Source organism: Cnephaeus nilssonii (assembly GCF_951640355.1).
Source record: "Cnephaeus nilssonii genome assembly, chromosome: 3".
NCBI lineage: Eukaryota > Metazoa > Chordata > Mammalia > Chiroptera > Vespertilionidae > Cnephaeus > Cnephaeus nilssonii.
In genome coordinates this window covers 63,422,025-63,445,834 of record NC_137074.1, presented here as the reverse complement: position 1 = coordinate 63,445,834, position 23,810 = coordinate 63,422,025, and the positions used below count along the sequence as shown (strand labels likewise).

The 23,810-nt window shown below is 37.6% G+C and overlaps 1 protein-coding gene across 3 annotated transcripts in view; it reads right to left on the bottom strand.

Moving 5' to 3' along the window:
- The window catches only part of ZBTB20 (zinc finger and BTB domain containing 20), an 899,572-nt gene that overhangs the window by 869,684 nt on the left and 6,078 nt on the right, over positions 1-23,810 (bottom strand). The window contains exon 2 of one of the 3 annotated variants that reach the window (XM_079767021.1): positions 14,633-14,721. The exons of 1 other annotated variant lie outside the window; for it this stretch is intronic. The gene's annotated coding sequence lies outside the window, so the exon portion shown is untranslated. Of the gene's footprint in view, positions 1-14,632; positions 14,971-23,810 lie in introns of those variants that run through there. One more of the 3 variants, XM_079767032.1, reaches the window with a different exon arrangement.

Sequence of the window (23,810 nt, the reverse complement as noted above, 5' to 3'; positions counted from 1 at the left end):
TTAAAGTCAAACCAACCCAGATATGAATCAAGCTTCCACATTCACGAGCTGTGAACTTAATGAAACAAGTTACTCATTTTTCCTGAATTTCAGTTTTCTCATTAGGAAAAATGGGATAAAGGCATTAAATGAAAATAGATATAAAGTCTTGTTTGACCCATAGCAAAAATCCGTTAAATGATAATCCATTTCTTCCTTTTCTTCATAAACCAGAGGTTCTCAATTTATGGATGACTTCATCAACAATTTATATTTGTCTTTCATATAACAGCTTACAAAATTTTTTCATATTTACTACTAAATTTAATCCTTACTACAAATATAGTAATTTGACATTATTCTATTTTTTCACAGTAATTAATTAAGCTTCAGTGAAATTATTTTTGTAAGATTTTGCAAGTAGAAACTTATAAAATTAAACTTTCACTTACCATTCCATCAAACCTGGTTTCCCAAATACTAAAACATAGTTTTATCCAGAACTAAATAAGAAGAATGTTTTATACTAAGTATTATTAAATGATAATGATATCTATGATAATGAGTATTATTAAACTATTTACCTTAGCCCTAAAGTGAAGTTAGGACAGAAATATTCACATTATTATCATTTGTGGTTCTAGGACCTGAGATTTAGCTGGTACAGTCAAAAGTTTTTGTAACACTTTCCTAGAAAATAGTATTTATGAAAGAACACTGAGTTAAGGAAGATATGCCCATAGGAAAACTTGTAATATCTAGTACGGTTCTTCAAGGTAGGGAATAACTTTCAAATAAAATTTAGAGTGTAGTTTTATATTCTTCAGTAATCCAGTAAACTTCCTCAGTAATCAATTTATTTCTTTTGTAATGATATTATAAAATGAGTAAATTCTGGGGATTTAATATGTAGTGAGGTGATTATACTTAATAATACTGTTATATACCTGTAATATGCTAAGAATAGATTTTATAGTAAGTTCTCACCTACAAAGGAAAAAAATGGTAACTATGTGAGGTCATATAGGTGTGTTAATTAATTGTGGCAATCATTTCACAATATGTATGTACATGAAATCATGTAGTTACCTCTTTAAAATATCACATTGTAAAACATAAATATATAAGTTTTATTTGTCAATCGTCTATACTAATAATAGAGGAATATGCAAATTGTCTGGGATGCCAACACAGTAACAGTAATGACCAAACATCAGGCTGAGTGGGACAACAAGGCCGACAGGGGGGTTAGTGATGGACGACCAAACAGCTGAACAGCAGGCTGCGTGGGGCGACCAGGCCAGCAGGGGGGTTAGTGAGGGATGACCAAATGACTGAACAGCAGGCTACATGCGGCGACCAGGCCGGCGGGGGGGGAAGTTAGGGGCAATCAGCCGGCGGGGGGGGGGGGGGGAGGGCAATTAGGGGTGACCAGGCCAGCAGAGGGGGGCAATAGGAGGTGACCAGGCTGGCAGGGGGGGTAGTAAGGGGCAACCAGGCCGGCGGGGTGGCAGTTAGGGGCAACCAGGCCGGGGGGGGGGGGTGTGTGTGCAGTTGGGGGGGATCAGGCAGGCAGGCATGTGAGCAGTTAAGAGCCAGCAATCCCGGATTGTGAGAGGAATGTCGGACATCCACTGAAGGAGTCCTGGATTTGAGAGGGTGCAGGCTGGATTGAGGGGACACCCCCCCCCCCGTGCATGAATTTCAAGCACCAGGCCTCTAGTTCCTCCATAAAAATGGGGAAACTGATTTGAAGATGGTGACCAGCAAGAAGGTAGGGAGGGAGAGAGTGTGAGAGAGTGAGGGAGCGATAGAGGAGTGTGTGGATGTGTGGTGAGTGTGTGTGTGTGTGTGTGTGTGTGTGTGTGTGCGTGTATGAGCTAGGGAAAGTTAGATTCTGCAGGTCTTCCAAGGGGCTGCCAAACCAGGCAGTCTTAGACAGCGGAGCCCCGCTCCCAAAGCTACACTCTGGGGTGGCCAGCGTGGGCACAGAGACCACGCCAACTTAGGAAACAGAGCTTCTTGAGACTATGATTCTGGCCTCAGCACCACCAAGTCTGGTCTCAGACGCACAACAGGACACTTCAGACACTGGGGACGGAGACCTGCGACCACTGCTGCAGACCCACAGACACCAAGAATCCAGACATCCCGGCTGCAGATTTCTGTGAGTGATAGACCTACTTCTCGCACTGGCTGCAGCTCTAGTACAGGAATTTGAGCCTGGGAGCATGCGGACACTGGGAACCTGTTCCCCACAACGCAATCTGGTGACCAAACCTGAAGTGCACACAGGGCGGCAGTGCCACCTGACTTTGATTCTGGGCTAACGCATAGGGAAGTCTGTTTTCCACAGCGCAGGAGCGGATGTCCTGCCGACACAGTGCTACTGTGCAACCCAGTCCCCCAAGCTGACCGGGACCCTGATTCTCCAGGCGGGAGGCAGCACTGAGCACCAGTGACTTGACTCTGTTTCTTATCGTGTACGCATGGGATCCCTGACTCCCAGTGCATTCACACTAAGAGCCAGTGACTCCAATTCTTGGTGTATGCGCACACAGGGACCCTGATTCTCAGCAAGAGGCCACACAAAGGAACAGAGACTCTGATACTCGATTCTTGGTGCAGGCATAGGGGAACTATGACTCCTGGCATGAGCTAGGGGACTCTGATCTTCAGCACATGCCAGCGGGGTCTCTGCTTCAGCGTGGTGCAGGCAGGGTCCCTGATTCTAAGTGCACACACGAGGCCACACTGAGCACTGATTGTGGGTAAGCCTGGTTCCCACCAAACCACGGCAGCCACACATCTTAGTGTCAGAGCACTTCAGTGACACTCGGGTGGAGCGAAGCTCCCACTGCACACAACCTCAGCCCACGCAACTTGACCTTTGAACCTTCTGGTGATAGTCAGAATAGGGAGACAACACAAACCCCAGAGGAAAGAAAATGAGGAGTCGGCAAGAAAGGAAATTAGTGAAATTGAAGCATGCAACATGACAGAAAAAGAATTCAGAGTAATGGTTGTACAATTCATACACTGGATGAATGAGAAAATCAACAACCTATGCAAGAATCAGGAAGAAATGAAAAGTGATATAGCTACAATAAAAAACACCATGGAAGGTTTCAACAGTACACTAGAAGAAGCAGAGGACCGAATTAGTGAGTTATAAGATAAGGTAGAGAAACAAGCTCAATCTGAACAGCAACTGGAGAAAAAAAATAAAAAGCAGGAGGAGAGCCTAAGGGAGTGATGGGACAACACAAAATGAAGTAACATACATATAATAGGGCTGCCAGAAGGACAAGAAGAGCAGCAAGGATTATAAAATCTATTTGAAGAAATAATGACAGAAAACTTCCCAGATATGGGGAAGAAAAAGTAACACAAGTACAGAGAGTCCCAAGCAAGATCAATCCCAAAAGACCTACACCAAGACACGTCATAATTTCAATGGCAAATGTTAATGACAAAGAGAGAATCTTAAAGGCTGCAAGAGAAAGACAGAGTTACCTACAAAGGATCCCCAATCAGATTATCAAATGATTTCTCAACAGAAATACATCAAGCTAGAAGGGAATGGAAGGAGGTATACAAAGTGTTGAAAAGCAAAGGACTGAATACAAGAATACTCTATCCAGCAAGACTATCAATCAAAATTGAAAGGGAAATCAGGAGCTTCGCAGACAAAAAAAGGCTAAGGGAGTTTATCACTACCAGGCCAGCAATGCAAGAAATGCTAAAAGGAATGCTGTAAAAAGGAGAAGTAAAAAGGTAAGAAGGAACACAGGCACAAAAATAGAAATGACTACAAACAACTACCTTTCAATAATAACTTTAAACATAAATGGACTAAATGCTCCAATCAAAAGACATTGAGTGGCTGAATGGATAAAAAAACACTACCCATATATATGCTGTCTACAAGAGACCGACCTCAGAACAAGGGACTCACACACACTGAAAGTGAAGGGATGGAAAAATATCTTTCAGCCAAATGGAAATGAAAAAAAAGCTGGGGTAGCAATACTTATATCTGACAAAACAGACCGCAAAGTGAAGGCCATAACAAGAGATACAGAAGGCCATTTCATAATACCAAAGGGCTTGATACAACAAGAGGATATAACCCTGATAAACATATATGCACCCAATGCAAGAGCACCCAAATACATAACAAAACTCCTGGAACATATCAAGGGAAAGATCGACAACAATACAATCATAGTAGGGGACTGTAATACACCACTGACATCACTGGATAAATCCTCTAGAAAAAAAATCAGCAAAGAAATAGCAATTCTAAATGACTCACTAGGTCAGATGGACTTAACTGACATCTTCAGAAGATTTCACCCCAAAGCCACAGAATATACGTTCTTCTCAAGTGCACATGGGACATTTTCAAAAATAGACCATATATTAGGTCACAAGCAAAGTCTCCCCAAATTCAAGAAGACTGAAATCATACCAAGCATCTTCTCAGACCACAATGGCATAATATTGGAAATAAACTACAATAAAAACAATCCAAAAAACTCAAACACTTGGAAGCTAAATAGCATGCAATTAAATAATGATTGGGTTACCAATGAGATCAAAGAAGAAACTAAAACATCCTGGAAACTAATGACAATAAAACACAACAATCCAAAATCTATGGGACACAATGAAAGCAGTCCTGAGAGTGAAGTTTATAGCTCTACAGGCCTATCTCAAAAAAAAAAAAGGTAGTAAATCATCTAACTCTACACTCAAAGAATTACAGAGCAACAAGAAAAGTCCAGAGTGAGCAGAAGAAAGGAGATAATAAAGATCAGAGCAGAAATAAATGACATAGAGACCAAAAAAACAATACAAATGATCAATGAAACCAAGAGCTGGTTCTTTGAAAGGATAAACAAGATTGATGAACCTCCAGCCAGTCTCACCATGAAGCAAAAAGAGAGGACCCAAATAAACAAAATCAGAAATGAAAGAGGCAAAATGACAACATACTCCACAAAAATACAAAGGATTGTTAAAAATACTATGAACAACTCTACTCCAACAAACTAGACAACCTGGAGGAAATGGACATATTCCTAGAAAAATACAACCTTCCAAAACTAAAACAGGAAGTTTCTAAAAATCTCAATAGGCCGATAACTATGGAAGAAATTGAAGTAGTCATGAAAAAGCTCCCAGCAAACAAAAGCCCGGGGCCAGATGGCTTCACAGGGAGTTGTACCAAACATTCAAACAAGAACTAAACCCTAGTGCTTCTCAGACTATTCCAAAAAATTCAAGAGGAAGGAACTCTTCCAAGCTCCTTCTATGAAGCCAGCATCACCCTAATACCAAAACCAGATAAAGACAACATAATGAAAGGGAATTATAGGCCAATATCCCTCATGAACATAGATGCTAAAATCCTCAACAAAATTCTAGCAAATCAGATCCAGCAATACATCAGAAAGACCATACACCATTATCAAGTAGGATTTCTCCCAGGGATGCAAGGATGGTACAATATCCTCAAATCAATAAACGTGATACATCACATAAACAAACTGAGAGATAAAAATCACATAGTCATATCAATTGACGCAGAAAAAGCATTTGACAAAATCCAACACCCTTCCTCGATAAAAACTCTCAGCAAGGTAGGAATAGAAGGATCAGACCTCAACATAATAAAAGCCACATATGACAAACCCACAGCAAACATCTTACTTAATGGACAAAAACTGAAACCATTTCCCTTAAGAACAGGAACAAGACAGGGATACCCACTCTCACCACTCCTGTTTAACATAAGTACTGAAGAACTAACCATTGCAATCAGACAAGAAGAAGAAATAAAAGGCATCCAAATTGAAAAGAAGAAGTAAAACTGTCCTTATTCGCAGATGACATGATACTGTACATAGAAAACCCTAAAGACTCCATCAAAAAACTATTAGACTTAATAAATGAATTCGGCAATGTAGCAGGATACAAAATTAATGCCAAGAAATCTATGGCATTTCTTTACAACAATAGTGAACTTACAGAAAGAGAGACTAAAAAAGCAATCCCATTTACCATCGCACCAAAAAAATTAAGATACCTAGGAATAAACTTAATTAAGGAGGTAAAAGACCTATACACAGAAAACTACATGACACTGAAAAAAGAGATAGAGGAAGACATAAACAGATGGAAGAACATACCGTGTTCATGGATTGGTAGAATCAACATCATCAAAATGTCCATACTACCCAAAGCAATCTATAAATTCAATGCAACCCCCATTAAAATACCAATGGCATATTTCACAGACCTAGAAAGAACTCTCCAAAAATTCATCTGGAATTAAAAAAGACCCCGAATAGCTGCAGCAATCTTGAGAAAGAAGAAGAAAGTCGGTGGGATCTCAATACCAGATATCAAGCTGTATTATAAAGCCACTGTTCTCAAAACAGCCTGGTACTGGCACAAGAACAGACATATAGATCAATGGGATAGAATAGAGAACCCAGAAATCGAGCCAAACCACTATGCCCAATTAATATTCGACAAAGGAGGCAAGAGCATACAATGGAGTCAAGACAGTCTCTTCAATAAATGGTGTTGGGAAAATTGGACAGATACATGCAAAAAAATGAAACTAGACCACCAACTTACACCATATACAAAAATAAACTCAAAATGGATAAAGGACTTAAACATAAGATGGGAAACCATAAAAATACTAAAGGAACCCACAGGCAGCGAAATCTCAGACATATGCCAACGCAATTTCTTCACTGATACTGCTCCTAAGGCAATGGAAACTAAAGAGAAAATAAACAAATGGGACTACATCAAAATAAAAAGATTTTGCACAGCAAAGGAAACCATCAACAAAACAACAAGAAAGCCCACTCCATGGGAGAACATATTTGCCAATATTATCACTGATAAGAGTTTAATCTCCAACATTTACAGGGAACTCATACAACTTAACAAAAGGAAGATAAACAATCCAATCAAAAAATGGACAACGGGCCTAAATAGATACATTTTGAAAGAAGACAGAAGGAAGGCCAAGAGACATAGGAAAACATGCTCACAATCACTAATTATCCGAGAGATGCAAAACAAAATGACAATGCGGTACCATCTCACACCTGTCAGAATGGCTGTCATCAAGAAATCAAAAAAAAAAAAAAAGAAAAAGAAAAGAAAAGAAATCAACAAACAACAAGTGCTGGCGAGGATGCGGACAAAAAGGAACCCTTTTGCACTGCTGGTGGGAATGCAGACTGGTGTAGCCACTGTGGAGAACAGTCTGGAGTTTCCTCAAAAAACTAAAAATGGAACTCCAATTTGACCCTGCGATCCCACTTCTAGGAATATATCCCAAGAAACTAGAAACACCAATCGGAAAGGATATATGCACTCCTATGTTCATAGCAGCACAATTCACCATAGCTAAGATTTGGAAACAGCCTAAGTGCCCATCAGCAGATGAGTGGATTAAAAAACCGTGGTACATCTACACAATGGAATACTATGCTGCGCTAAAAAAGAAGGAATTCTTACCATTTGCAATAGCATGGATGGAACTGGAGAGCATTATGCTAAGTGAAATAAGCCAGTCATCGAAAGATAAATATCACATGATCTCACTCATTTATGGAATATAATGAATAACATAAACTGATTAACAAAAACAGATGCAGAGACAGAGAAGCTTCCATCAGACTGTCAAACCTCAGACAGTCTGAGGTAAAGGGGAGAGATCAACCAAAGGACTTGTATGCATGCATATAAGCCTAACCAAAGGACACAGACAACAGGGGGGTGAGGGCATGAGTGGAGGAGGTTGGGGGGTTAATGGGGGGATGAGGACACATATGTAATACCTTAATCAATAAAGAAAAAGAAGAAGGAATGCTTGCAAAATACAAAAAAAAAAACCAAAAAAAAAAAAAACCTGGGGAAACTTTTTTAGACTAAAACAAGTGTACATAATCTTTTTAAAAAACAGCTGTCTCTAAGTACTAGAAAAATATACATTACTTTGGTGTACTTTTCTGTATTTTCTATATAATGTATATATTATCTTTATAATTACAAAAATACCTTAATAAAATAATTACTTAATCATCAAAAAATAAAACAAACTAATATTGGCAAAATAGGTATATCTAAAATACTGAATGGCCCATTAAAATAATATCCCCATTTCATGTAACCAACTCTGAGAGAAAACTGATTTCTCACTTGCATGAGCACAAGAATCTTAAGACACTGTTAAATATTTCTTTGGCCCGGCCAGTGTGGCACAGTAGTTGAGCTTCAACCTATGATCCAGGAGGTCACAGTTGGATTCCTAGTCAGGGCACATGCTGGGGTTACAGGCTCGATCCCTAGTAGGGGACCTCCAGGAGGCAAACAATCAATGATTCTCTCTCATCACTGATGTATCTATCTCTCTCTCCTCCCTTCTTCTCTGAAATCAATAAAAATATAATTTAGGAAAAAAAAATTCATTTAACTTTTAAAAAATAAATATTTCTTTGAGCCCTTAACTTAAATGTTCCTTACTAATTAGGAATAAATAGAGCATAAAAGTTAAAGGAGTGTGTAGTTTCTAGATTCAGTCAAATCTTGACCCAGATGCTTTAGACAAAGCCCTTAATATCATTAAAAGCTTTTTTTCTGTATCTTTAAAATGGGAGAAATCAAAGTACCTATAGACCAGAGCTTGTGTAATAACTAAATGTGATCACTCAAGTCCTGATAATAAGTAGCATTTATTAAGCATTTGACCATATGGTGGACAGTATGATAGAAATTTTATACATTTTCTCATTTAATCATCATAAAATTCTATTAAGTACTCATATTATACCTTTTTACAGTTGAGAAAAGTTAGGCCCAAGGCCCTACAGCTACAGGCCATAATCAGGATTTAAATCCAACAGACTAACACAGACAATAGTGAGTTGAAAGCCTGGAGTGGGGTGAGAACTGGCTAGAGGGTGACAATGGAGGAAAAAAAGGCAGACACCTATAATATTCTCAACAATAAACATAAATTTAAAAAATAAAATTAAAAAAAATAAATAAATCCAACAGACTAATTCAAGAGTATGAACCAATTAAGCTCCATGCCAGGCAACCAGTAAGTACTTAATAAATCTCACCTTATGTTTTTTGTGTTTAATTCTACTTTACCTATGTGTCAACTTCTTATTTAATAGTTCCAATGAAAATAAAAGTTCCCAAATATTTTAATTTCATTCTAAAAGAGGAAGAAAGGGGGAGAGAAAAAACCAGTGAGAGAACATGAGCACTAAATTGTGAATTACTTATTTACGGTTATGAATAAGGATTAGATTTCTCATATGGCACTTAACTAATAAAATTCAATAGGAGAACTTCTGATTTCTGGTTCCATATGTAAGGAACTTGGAAGTCCTAACAACAAGTAAAAAGCTGAGCAGACTCAAAAAATCAACTAGATTTTCTTGGATCCATTAGAGGGCAGAAAATAGGGCAAACCATTGCCACCAAGATGGGAAAGAGACAGGCAAATACAGAGACTCACTAGTGGAAATTTTTAAGGGGAACCAGAACCAGTGTTGGGGTAGGAAAACCTGAACTGCCATTGACCAGTTACTAGAGATTCAGTGTAGACAAGTCTGAGAATTAAAAATTCTAGAAGATCCTCAAGTTGCTACAATAAGCCAGTAAGTTTATTCATTAAAATTAAAATTCTGATTTATGAAAGACAATATCAAGAGAAAATATTTGTAAAAGATACATCTGATTGTTATCCAAAATATACAAAGAACTCTTGAAACTCAATAATAACCTGATTAAAAAAAAAAAAAGCCAAAGACCTTAACAGACACCTCACCAAAGAAAATATACACTGAGTGGCCAGATTATTATGATCTCTGAACGCATAATAATCTGGCCACTCAGTGTGTATCCTATATAATAAAAGGCTAATATGCAATTGTCCCCTCGACCAGGAGTTCAACCAGCAGACAGGCAGGCCAACCACCCATGTCCCCTCCCCCTGGCTAGTCTGACTGGACCCCACCCATGCACGAATTCATGCACCGGGCCTCTAATATATATGTATACACTGAGTGGCCAGATTATTATGCGTTCAGAGATCATAATAATCTGGCCATTCAGTGTATAGATGTCAAATAAGCATATGAAAAGATGCTCTACTGCAGTGGTTCTCAACCTTTGTAATGCCGCGACCCTTTAATACAGTTCCCCATGTTGTGGTGACCCCCAACCATAAAATTATTTTCGTTGCTACTTCATAACTGTAATTTTGCTACTGTTATGAATAGTAATGTAAGTATCTGTGTTTTCCGATGGTCTTAGGCTCTACAAGCAGCGGTTCTCAACCTGTGGGTCGTGACCCACAGGTTGAGAACTGCTAGCAGGGTCGCATAAGACCATCGGAAAACACAGATACTTACATTACTATTCTTAACAGTAGCAAAATTACAGTTATGAAGTAGCAACGAAAATAGTTTTATGGTTGGGGGTCACCACAACATGGGGAACTGTATTAAAGGGTCGCGGCATTACAAAGGTTGAGAACCACTGCCCTAGACAATCACCTTTCCATAAGCCTACATTCACATAGCTAGCTCACTTTCCAACTACTCCAAGTTCTACCTTTTCTAGATACTAATTTCCAATATCAAACATCCACTCTTGAGGCAAAAATGTATCAACTAAAAAGTCAGGGTTGCCCTGGTCAGGTTGCTCAGTTGTTTCGAACAGTGACCCATACATCAAAAGGTTGCGGGTTCTCCATACTTAGGTTTTGGTTTTGATCCCCAGTCAGGTATGAACCAAGAGGCAACCAATCAATGTTTCTCTCTCACATTGATGTTTTTATTCCCCTCCGACACTCATCTCTAAAATCAATAAAACACACACACACACACACACACACACACACACACACACACACACATACACACACACAATATCCTCAGGTGAGGATTAAAAAAAAAAAGTCAGGGCCTAGTAATTTACCTCAAAACTCCAATTACTATGAAAATCATGCATGGTTTTCCATAAATTTCCAACTCTTGTTCCTTTCCAATGATCCGTCACAAGCTAGTTCTGTGGGCTGTGTCATCATACACCTCTCCCTATTGCAGGTCAGTGAAAGGTCTTTCCTCTACATTCTCAAATCTACATCCCCCTAAGATATCTTCACCTGTAAGAAATAACTGGAGTCTCATAAATCAACTATTTGCCACATTATTTTAATATTTTTGTGGGCATCTATTTTCATTCCATCCCACAGAAACTTCTTTCTTCTTAACTTTGCCTTTCACATAATTTAACAAATACCTAGAATAGCAGATTAATCATTTAATATGTTTCAATATGAATTATTAAAACATATTTACTATCTGATTATATATTTTATTTTAAAAATCAAAGTAGACACAGAGAATGGGAAACAAAAGAAGCAAGTATTCTAGAAACACAAAGGATTAAGAATGGAGGCAGATTGTCAAAGACTGTCTCTACCAGACACATTATGCAGGATACTTGCCAATCCTCTGATAAATATGCCACTACACAAGCTCTGGACATCTGAGAAAATAAAAGATCAAATATGACCTGAGACCTGATGCTATGTCACATATACAATCATGATTTTTTATGAAAAATAACAAATGAAAGAAGAATGAAATAAAAGATAGTAAATGGAAGAGGTAAACATTTTTATTCAGTCAAGTTAAAACTTAGTTTAAAAAAAAAACAGCTGAGCATCCATGTCTCAAGACTTGGAGGATAAACTAAATAAACTGGCCTGACCACTGAATGGGATGACTGGTGCCATTATTTTGGGAAGTTTACTACAGTGTTAAGAAATAATGATTTGGTTTCAGCCCATTCCAAAGTGAAGCTGAAGATATTGATGAAAGATTCTGGGGTTCAAGGTTTACTTTGAAGTGAAAGAAACTTTTCCTGAGTTACAAGAGACTTAGAGAATATTAATAATTAAGGGAATATCACTTAGGATTCTTGAGGATCAGAATAAACAGATTACTTGAAGATTCCCTTGCTGTTCTCTATCAAACTGCAACTTCCATTTGGGAGAGCAATCATTGGAGAGGAGAAATTTTCTTGAAAGGAGGCAGAAAAAGAACAGAATTAAAAGATGACTTGCAATGACATACATCCAAGAATGCATACAGTATATTCTGAAAAGTCCTTCTACTGCTCTATTAACACTAGTATTGCTAAGCAAGAGTGAAGAGATATATTAAAAAGATATATCTTTCAATATTGCTGTTAATTTAATACTTAATAAAGATAATCAATATACAAATAATAAGTGCAAATATGCCTGACCAAATGATTTCATTATGTGAAACATATAATATCAAAGATAATCAATTCAGGTAGTTTTTACTGGTACCCTTGGGTAATGTCTACTGAAAGAAATGCAGAGAAATTATCTTTTTTGAGATCTATCTTTTCAATTTTCTTATAACATTGTCTCCCTTACTGGAGGAATAGTAAAGAAGCTGAAGAAAATCAGACTAATGAAGCTGCAAGAATATTTATGGAGAAAGTAAAAACAAAATTACTGGGGAAAGAAAATTTTTAAATGAAAAGATAGATAAATAGATAGATATAGAGAGAATGAGGATGTATTCTTGAGAAGAGTCAGATATAATAATTGATTTAGACTTAGAGAAACACATTCATCCATTCTCCAAACCAAAATCTAGGCATCTATAATAATCTATAATAATCTACACTAATAAAAGGGAAACATTCAAATTGACCATCACTCCGCTACGCCCACCAGTCAATCAGAGCGAGTATGCAAATTTACCCAACAAAGATGGTGGTTAATTTGCATATGCAGGTGCGGGGCAAGGGGGGTGGTGGCGGCAGTGGTGGCGGGAGGGAAGCCCGCTGCAGCAGGCTTCACTCCCTTCTCTGCTTCGCTCAGGCCGCAGGAAGCCCTATTCTTGCAGGAATCTTCCTGCAACGGACCTCTAGTAAAAGCATAATATGCTAATTAGACCGGACATCCTTCCAGACAACCTTCCGGACAAAGCCGAGGTTGCGAGTATTTAATAATACAGTATAGACTTTAGTATATGAAGATTATAATAAAAGAATGTAAATGTTTTAACTCTTCTGTAGTGTTTTTAACCAATAAATCTAAAGTAGGTATTTCCCTGTATTAGCACCACCACCCCAAATTACCCAATGGCAAATTGGGTTTCTGGTTACCAATGGACAATAAAAATTTTACTAAAGTATTCAGGCTACAGTCACTATTAACTGCAGCTACAAATTACAAAGAGAATTTCTAATTAAATATAACAACAGATTTCACAGCTGTGCTTAGCTGTCCAAGGCCATTTAGTAAGTCAAAACAAAATTCAACATTATCATTTTATCCAGATGTGATAAAATCCCAGATTTCACATAAAACATTAATATCTCTATAGAACAAAGGGTCATCAGGAGATATACCTGAATAAGAAATTCCCCTCAATGACCAGGAAAATATACATTTCTACAGACTCATCTTGGATTTTGAGCAATTAAATGTATTTACACCTTCCATGTTTTGTCTTTTTGAAGCTTTGACACCTTCATCAGTAATATGTTCTATTATAAAATGTGAAGAGGCTTAATATCAAACATGCAACTTGAAATATATACATATATATAAAAAAAACATGACCATTAAATGTAAAACATGATTGCCTTCAGATTTTCATTATCATCATTCTTTGCACAAAGTATTATGTTTTTAAAAGCACTTAGACACTTATTTCACTTGACCCTCACAAAGAATTGTGTGAAATAAATGAGAAAAATATACTCTTTTAAAGATTGAGATTCTGAGACACAGAAGTCAAGGGGTTAGTCTAAAATTGTATTATATGCTGATTTCTAGTTATATTCTTAAATATTATTAAATGTTTTCATTTCTATATTGTTACCTTGTTAAAATCACTACAGTACCTAAGATATATTTTGTGCACCGGGCTTCTAGTTAGAAATATTTAACAACTGATACAGAAGGTACCAACCAAAGAAAATAAACACTGAACACACTGAAATATACCACCTAAGTTTTATCAAAGGATATAAGCTGCATGTCAACCTTGACATAGGTATGACCTAGAGTTTGATTTGATCTCAAACTATAAATCATCTGTAGAAAAGTTTATTTGGCCTGAAATGTAAAAATCAGCAAACCCTTTCAATACAGACTCCGATCTTTCTGAATCTCAGAGAAATTTTCTCTTATTAAATTATACCTCTCCTCTGTTTTTATTTCTCCCTCTGTAACTCCTATTATTCACGTTTTGACTTCTAATCCATCCTACAAGACTCATCCCTTTTATGCAAGATTTTCATCATGTTTTTGTTCTATGTGCTTTGATATATTTATTGCACTTGTTCTTTCAGTTCACTGATTCATGTTTCAACAGTGATGTTCTCCTTTGATTTTTCCACTGAGTTGTTTAGCTGATATATTTTTCTTAGTACCTAAAATTCTTTTTGTTCTATATTTGAATTTCCCCAAATGCTTTTTTTCAAACTCAGGTTTCATTTATTTTGCCAGTAGCACTAGTTGCAGTGTCTACTCTGATTTTCCTACCTGATCTTCCTCTCTCCTCCACTACTCGGTCCCCTTCAATGGACTGTTATTTTCTCATTGACAACGCAGGTCTGGTAGTTGGAGTAATCCTAAATGGCAAAAGTATCACACTTAGTGAAAAGAAAAGGTAGACAGTCAGTCCGTTCCCTGCCAAGGCATTAGGAGGAGAATTTCTGTTGTCCTCTCTTGTTACTTCTTTGCATCCTCAGAAACAGAGAAAACTCAGCTAGCATATTTAGCTACTTTGGCTTTTCAGCTAGCTGAGGAGACTTAAGAAACTTAAAATAGGTGATTACTAATCTTCTCCCACGGTGGTTCACAGACCTCTGAAGCCCAAGCTCTTCTTCCCAATATCTCCTGTTTTCTGATATTTACCTTTTGACTCTAGTAGCGTTCTCTAGTTGCTTGCCCAACTGAAAAGTAGAAAAAAGTTTCAAAGCAGTGTTTTCCTGCCCAGGGTGTCGTGACAATTGTTCACAGATCTCAGCAGCGATTTGATTCAGAAAAGCAGCCAGAAATTGAAAATGAAGGGGAAGGTAGCCATACAAAGGTCATCTGGTTTTCAGAAGCCTTAATTTTAAAAATGTTGAGAAAGGGAGGTATATGAGTCTGCAGTGTGTCTGGGACTTCATTATAATTATTCCCAAGAATCAATACTTTTTCTCAGAAAACATATCCCTGAATATATGAAAATGGTATGTTCTCTTTATGCTTAGATACAGATCCCAAAACATACTACAGCTATTAATCACTTGTAGTAAGCTTCAATGCAATCCCAGTTTTAATTATTCAGCACATAATTATCTTTTGTTTGGAAACAACTTCAAATCAATTTACTGTAGCTTCAGTTAGTAAAAATACAAATTATGACCTTAGCCAATCACATAACTTTCCCAATGTCTAACTAGCAAGACTTATAATTATGAAAAAGAATGTCAGCCACTATATAGGAATTAAACATACATTCTACATCATGGTTTACATGACATCACCCTCCACGTTGTTCACAGCCAATTACATTTTTCGCTTTCTAGAAGAGCTAAGGATATAATATCACCCAATATTAAAATGTTTCACCAGACTAGACTTCTAAACAACTTAGATAGTAAGTTAAAATAAGCAAAAAACTCTTTTAGTTGTATGAAATTTTATGAACTTTATTTATTTTTGTTGTTGTTAAGAATTAGAAAGATCATACAGAATGTTTCAAATCTCAATTGCCATCTATTAAATGTAAAAAATACTATGGGTTGTTTGTCCTATTATCCAGATAGGAATCGTATAGGATATGAAATTTGGGTTTCATCCTTGAATCACTAGGTAGTGTAATTCTGTGTACTCTATTCAACACAATATCCTGAATTGATTGTAGTAGATTTGCTTTACTGCTGATGGGTGATATCTGATATATTTCTTTTTGAATCACGGTAAATACAATTTTTTATTGGAACCTCTGTGATGATAGAATTTCATTAAATAAAAAGAGAAAAGATCATAAGCATGTGTAAAAATGTTTGGAACTGAGGGAAGTACAGAGAAAGCCTATAATAGGTAATAATGATAACAATGCTAAATTTGAGCCAGTCAAAAGAAAATGAGGGAATGGGAAACCTGGTAAGCAAAGATCAAAGTAATCTTCCTTTAACAATTACAAAAGAGCCTGATCAACACTGAATCCCTCCAGTGTGCCAGATACTATGCTAAGCACTAAGGCTTTAAAGATAATAAAAAATGGAATCTGCCCTTAAGGAACTGCAGTTCTAAATGCTACTTTTCCTGAGTGATGAATGTCAAAGAATTTGAGTCAAGAGTTAAACTTCATATAAAACACCAAACCCAAACCGAATCCAATTACTTTACACTGGATGCACCCATTTTTTGCAAAATAAAACTCAACATTACACAAATAATAGACAGAAGCAGAGGTACGCATAAAAGAAAATTACAGGGGAAAAACACCCTTTATTTTTGGCTTTTATACACTTTGGCAATTCACTTTCTAACAAATGTTGAGACTATAATGTAGAATATCTGAATCAGAAGGGTCTGGACTTCTGCTCATTATTTTCCATACTGTTTTTCAGTCCAAATCACCCCTGAACATAGCACTGCCTTGTTCTCAACCCTCCACTAGAACATGAAAAATTACTGAGAGCACTAGTTTTCAAAGGTATTTCTCTATGGGTCAGGTGCAAACAACATAGCTGTTTAAAAGACTAGGTACTATAAGATGTCAAAAGAACAAGAACAAAAAAGTTCCAATGACAATGAACTTAAAGGGAAAAGGTATCATGCATAAACTGAACACTGATCTCCTTTCTAAACTCACAGTATATTTTTCTTAGTGATACATCCATTTGAAACATACAAAACGATTATTGCACCATATTTCCTAATGCACTAACATAAGTCTGAAAAAATAAAAAATACTGTCATAAGGAAAAGTAAAGTCACAAAAGTGATGGTATAAGCACTTTCTTCTTTTACTCCATTCAGATGATCCAACTCGTATATATGCATATATATATATCAACAATGAATATTAACTCTTAAAAACTTTTGAAGTCTACAATACCTTATATAAAAGGGTGAGTTAATATGTATACATGCCATACATATCAGTTTATGCTTGATTTGATGTCATTAAAATTATTTGAAATAAAAATTCATTTTGAAGTTTCCATAATTCCCTTTCCATTAATTCATGCTGGCTATCCTAAATATAATCCAAACTCATATAAACTGACTTTACTTGGGCTGATGATTTGAGCCTATAACTCTGATAGAAATGTATTTATCCTATCACATAAAAATAAACCTTTCTTTCATTATGGTGACAAATTAAGGAAAAGTTAAAGTTATATAAGAGAAATAGACTCTATTCTACCTTAAACCTGGTGTAGCCTGGTTTAAAACTCAATGAATGTGTTAAGGAGGAGATAAAAAGTTAAACTACATAATGAAATTAAATTAAAGTACTATTTATTTCACCTATCCAATCCCTAGAAAAGCTAACAAGTGTTTTCTTATATTTGGCAAATGATCAGCAAATAGCAACTTATAAATTTCCCAAAAAAAGTGATCTCATAATGGAATGGCACAAAGTAGGCACTTATATATAACAACCATTCTCAGGTTTACCACATACATTTTTTGTACTAAATTGCATTTCTTTGTAATTCACATAAACTTATTGACTAATTCTAAATTAGTATTGGTGATCATGTTTGTTTTGTGTCAAAACCCGAGCAGTCTTTCTATCCCAAACTCTAGGCAGTCCCTATTTAAGCCAGCTGCTGGTTTCTGAAACAAATGTAAGGGTACAAACAAATAAATGTAAGGACTTTCCACAGTCTGAAGGATCTGGCACAGTTTTTAATATATTGTATTTCTGTCCTACTTCACCTTTTTTTTTTTTTTCTGTATGATCCCTAGTTCTTAGTTACTCAATCTATTTAGGTTTACTTCTTTTTTATCTTTATCTTCCCAATCTTCCCAGTATCTAATGATTCCTTTGAATTGCTCCTACTTTAACAGTCCAAGGAAATACTGTTGTTCATTGAATCAAATCAGGCAGCAGTACCCAGTCCACCCACTGTAAAACCTTTAGACAAATTCTCTCTCAGCATTTGTTATTCTAAACTGAAGAGTTAAATTTTAAAAACAGACTCTACCATAGCAACCATTTCTCCCACTTACACCTTTCACCTTGTGCCCTTCTCCAAAGCCACTATAACTTTCTTAAAATAAAATTACTAGTACGAATATGGGCAAGCATTGAGTGAAAATGGTCCCAGAATAGAAGCATGATGGGATGGTGATTAAAAGCTTTAGGTTCTCTAAAGCTGAATTTGAGTTTGCATTCCCAGCTGTTATCCACTAGCTGTGTGACTTTGAACAAGTTACTTAACCTTTCTGAGCCACATTGTCTCTTTTAAAAGGGCACAATGAAAGTACCTGTCTCATGGGATTATGGAATTAACTGAGAAAATGTAGATATAACCAATGCCTGGTACAGAGTAAATTCTTAATAAATATTGGCTATTCTTGCTATTATTGTTGTTTAGTACAAGAGCAGAATGTATTTCTTTTCTTTTCACTATGCTTCCCACCAATATTTTTACTAGTCTTTTTTGCATCATTGTCTTTAGAAAAGAATCTATATTAATTCCTCATTACATGTGCTGAATATAAAACTAACTAAGACTAAACTCAGCTTCCCTATTATTTTATTTACTAGAGGCCTGGTGCACGAAATTCGTGCACGGAGGGGAGGGTGTGTGTGTGTGTGTGTGTGTCCCTCAGCCCAGCCTGCACCCTCTCCAATCTGGGACCCCTCGAGGGATATCCGACTGCCCGTTTAGGCCTGATCCCAGATCGGGCCTAAATGGGCAGTCAGACATCCCTCTCACAATCCAGGACTGCTGGCTCCCAACCACTCCCTGTCTGCCTGCCTGATTGCCCCTAACCGCTTCTGCCTGGCAGCCTGATCACCCCCTAACCACACCTCTGCCAGCCTGATCGACGCCCCTACCAGCCCGATTGCCCCTAACTGTCCTCCTCTGCAGGCCTGGTCGCCCCCAACTGCCCTCCCCTGCTGGCTCAGTCCCCCACAACTGCCCTCCCCTGCAGACCTGATCGCCCACAACTACCCTCCCTTGCAGGCCTGGTCCCTCCCAACTTCCCTCCCCGCTAGCCATTTTGTAGCGGCCATCTTGTGTCCACATGGGGGCAGCCATCTTGTGTGTTGGAGTGATAGTCGATTTGCATATTATTCTTTTATCAGATATGATTTTTATTAATCCTTACCTGGGGATATTTTTCCATTGATTTTTAGAGGGAGTGGAAGGGGAAGGGAGAGACAAAGAGAGAAACATCAACATGAAACACATAGATTGGTTGCTCCCAGCATACACTCCCCACCAGAGCTGGGGATTGAGCCTGCAACCAAGGTACGTGCCCTTGATATGAACTGAACTCAGAACCCTTCAGTCTGAGGTCCAACACTCTTTCCACTGAGCCAAACTGGCCAGGACTCAGCTTCCCTTCAAAATATCACTTAGAATAATTTTCCTTTTATTTGCACAAATAAAAACACTCATCACCTTTTGTGTCGAATCGTTGATCTAAATTTTCTTGCCATGTCTATCAACTAGACATTAAGAAGGCCTGAATAAGTTACCCTTATCTAATATACAGGGCAAGTTACAGTTGTGGGTATGAAAAATAATACAATAATTAATAAATAATAATGGAAGAATAAACTGTTTCACAAACTCATAACTGTAAACCTACTTTTCTCCACCCTGTATTAGAGAGTATGCTGTATATTCTGTCTATGAGGTGATTTATAAAAATGTTACAACCAGTGCCAGAAATATCTAGATCTGTGGATGGATGTAGGGAAGGGGGTGGGGGATCCAGATAGTATAGCTTTCTCCACATTACCTATTCACAAATGGAATCAGCAAAGTATTTGATGGTTTTGAGCCTCTCGTTACCAGCAAAAGGAATATGAGTCAATTAAAAAGAAACTGAGAGTGAATTTTTATTTTCAATGTTAAATGAAAACTTTGAGGTTTATTTAAATAAAGACCTATCATGTGGGGACACAAGAATTGTGGCAGTTTGTTTCTATATAAAACAGTGAAATATTTGTAAAGTCTTTTCTAATACAGATTCTTTCCACTATTCTTCATCAAAATGGTCAACTTCTTTTGTCTGTCTTATCAACGCTTTTATGTAAATCTATCTGCAGATGGGTATGTTATACTGATCAAAAATCAAGCAGTAGTTAAAAATTACTAATTTTATAAGATCTATATGGCGATGGCTCCTGACTTTTTGCTTAGAGAGGCACAAAAACCAAGTTTATCTTTTCACTTTGAAGAAATATATCAATTTATCTGACTATACTGTTTTATGGAATTAGAAAATGACTGTGAGTTAATATTACCTGCCTTCCCCAGTTAATCAACTTTAGGTAGAGTGAAATGCAAAAATATCATATTTATAAATTCTATTATCAACATATCTTCATGAGTGAAGGATCGGTAAAAAAGTTTACTTATGTAAACTAATAAATTTATTATAATAACGAATTATAAAAGATTATAAGTACATAATATTAACTACCTATACTAATATTATGTAGTACTTATAATACTATGACATATTTAAAAGGAAATACCATTTTTAAAAAGTTTTATCAAGGACGAAAAATCAAAAGCAAAGTCAAATATTTTACATATACTCTTTTCTGGAACCCTAACCATCACTTCCCCTAACATTATCTGAAACTAAAATATTTGATTGTTGAAAGAAACATACTCATATTATTAAAACTAAAAGGATCCCTGAAGTTGAAGCTCAGGGAGAGATCCAAAGAGATTATATGACATGCCCAAGATCATACAACTAGACCTAGGATAATCTTTCCTAACTCTACATCTGAGATTCTTGACAATGTACAGTAACATAAGAGAGTTAAATATAATATATTGGGGGGAGGGGGGGGTTAAAAGTTACATGTTGTCCCTTTAAGTTAAAACCTTTAAATTTAATGACTTCTATTATCTTGATTTTATATTCCTAGGAAAGTAAGTTTAAAATATCATAAAATTCAGCCCAGCCAGTGTTGCTCAGAGGTTAAGCACTGAAATATGAACCAAGAAGTCATAGTTTCATTCCTGGTCTGGGCACATGTCTAAGTTTCAGGCTCAATACCCAGTGGGGGGCAGGCATCAATGATTCTCTTTCATCATTGATGTTTCTATCTCTCTCTCCCTCACCTTTCCTCTCTGAAATCAATAAAAGGATAAAATATCATAAATTCAAAAGTAATGAAAACACCAAAGGAAATGTATGCACTTCCTTATATCAAAACCATGGAAAAGACTCGAGAAACCACGATGGCAGCATAGGTAAACACCTGAACTTGCTGCCTCGCACAACCACTTCAAAACTACAACTAAAAGACAAAACGGATATCATCAAGAACCAGGGGAAGGCTGGCTGAGTGGAAATTATACAACTAGAAGGAAAGAGAAAAGCACACTGAGACTCGGAGAAGGTGCAGAGGTGCAGAAGTGAAGTGTGGAAGTACGGAGGCACGCACGCACGCACGGAAAGGGGCTGGCAACTGAGAACACTGTTGTCTTTTTCAACTGGGAGGGAGATACAAGCTCCCAACTTTTCTGAACTCCAGTTCCAGGCGAGATGTGGGGACCCAGACTCATACGGGGAGAAACTGGACAGTCTGGCATTGGCTGGAACACGAGGACAGCTTTCTCTCAGAGGTGCTTGCAGCGATCATTGTTCCTGCAAGGTGCCACGGGACACAGAAACCCAGAAACCGCTTCGGGGCAGGGCTGAGGGTCAGCCATTGCTGTTTGCTCCACCCTGGTGATTCCCTGAGACCCCGCCCCACCCAATTTACAACCCACCCAAGCTGTGTGCAGAGGATTTTACATATGAATGGCCTGGCCCTTTGCAATCTGAAACCAAACATACTGCAACTGGGTCAGAGAGACTCAGAGCCTCCAAAAGAAGACCCAAGGCTCAAGAGCAGCTTGTATTGCTTCACAGCTGGGCCTCATCTGGGCACCTCCAAACCCCAAACAAAGAGGAGGAACCTGAAGATCTCTCTGTAGCTCCTGCTGGGTGGCCTCAGGCAGTGGTTGACTTTGCACCTCCTTGGAGATCCAAGAGCCAGTGTACCCAGTAATCAGAGTGAGACCATCCAGATTACAACTCTTCACATCCATAAGAGACACACTCAGGAGGCAGACTCAGTGAGTGCCAAAGCCCCAATGAAGCAAGTCTTGCCCCATAAGGGTGTCTCCAGCACAGAAGTTTTCCCATCATAGACACAACTGATTCTCACAGCCAACTGGCCTGGAGGTCAATTCCTCCCAGCGATATCAACAGCAATCAAGGCTTAACTACAACAAGACCGTGCACACAGCCCACAAAGGGGTGCACCAAGAGTGTCCACCTCAGGTAATTAGGGAGGCTGAGCCACTGGGCCCTATAGGACACCTAGCACACAAAGCCACGCTATCAACTCAGGGAAGCAGCCAAAATGTGGGGACAACAAAACAGGTCACAAATGAAAGAAATGGAGGAAAGCAAACTACTGGATACAGAGTTCAAAACCACGGTTATAAGGTTACTCAAGAATCTTCTAGACACCTCTGATAAATTTAGTGAGACCCTCGAGGATATGAAAAAGGACCAATTAGAAATTAAGCATACACTTACTGAAATAAAGAATAATATACAGAGATCCAACAGCAGACTAGAGGATCCCAAGAATCAAGTCAAAGATTTGAAACAAGAAGAAGCAAAAAACACCCAACCAGAAAAGTTGCCTCTGGGACAACTTCAAGCGTACCAACATCCGAATTATGGGGGTGCCAGAAGAAGAGAGAGAGCAAGATATTGAAAACCTATTTGAAGAAATAATGACAGAAAACTTCCCCCACCTGGTGAAAGAAATAGACTTACAAGTCCAGGAAGCACAGAGAACCCCAAACAAAAGGAATCCAAAGAGGATCACACCAAGACACATCATAATTAAAATGCCAAGGGCAAAAGACAAAGACAGAATATTAAAATAAGCAAGAGAAAAACAGTTAGTTACCTACAAGGGAGTACCCATAGGACTGTCAGCTGATTTCTCAACAGAAACTATGCAGGCCAGAAGGGAGTGGCAAGAAATATTCAAAGTGATGAATAGCAAGAACCTACAACCAAGATTACTCTACCCAGCAAAGCTATCATTTAGAATTGAAGGTCAGATAAAGAGCTTCACAGATAAGAAAAAGCTAAAGGAGTTCATCACCGCCAAACCAGTATTATATGAAATGCTGAAGGGTATTCTTTAAGAAGAGGAAGAAGAAAAAGGTAAAGATAAAAATTATGAACAACAAAGTGACAACAAATCAATATCTATCAACAAGTGAATCTAAAAATCAAGTGAAAAAAAAAAGTCTGATGAACAGAATAAACTGGTGAATATAATAATAGAACCAGGGGCATAGAAAGGGAGTGGACAGACAATTTTCAGGGGGAAGGGGGTGTTGGGGGTGTGAGAAGAGATTGGACAAAAATGGTACACCTATGAATGAGGACAGTGGGGGGGGGGGGGTAAGGGCAGGGGGTGTGTGAACCGTGT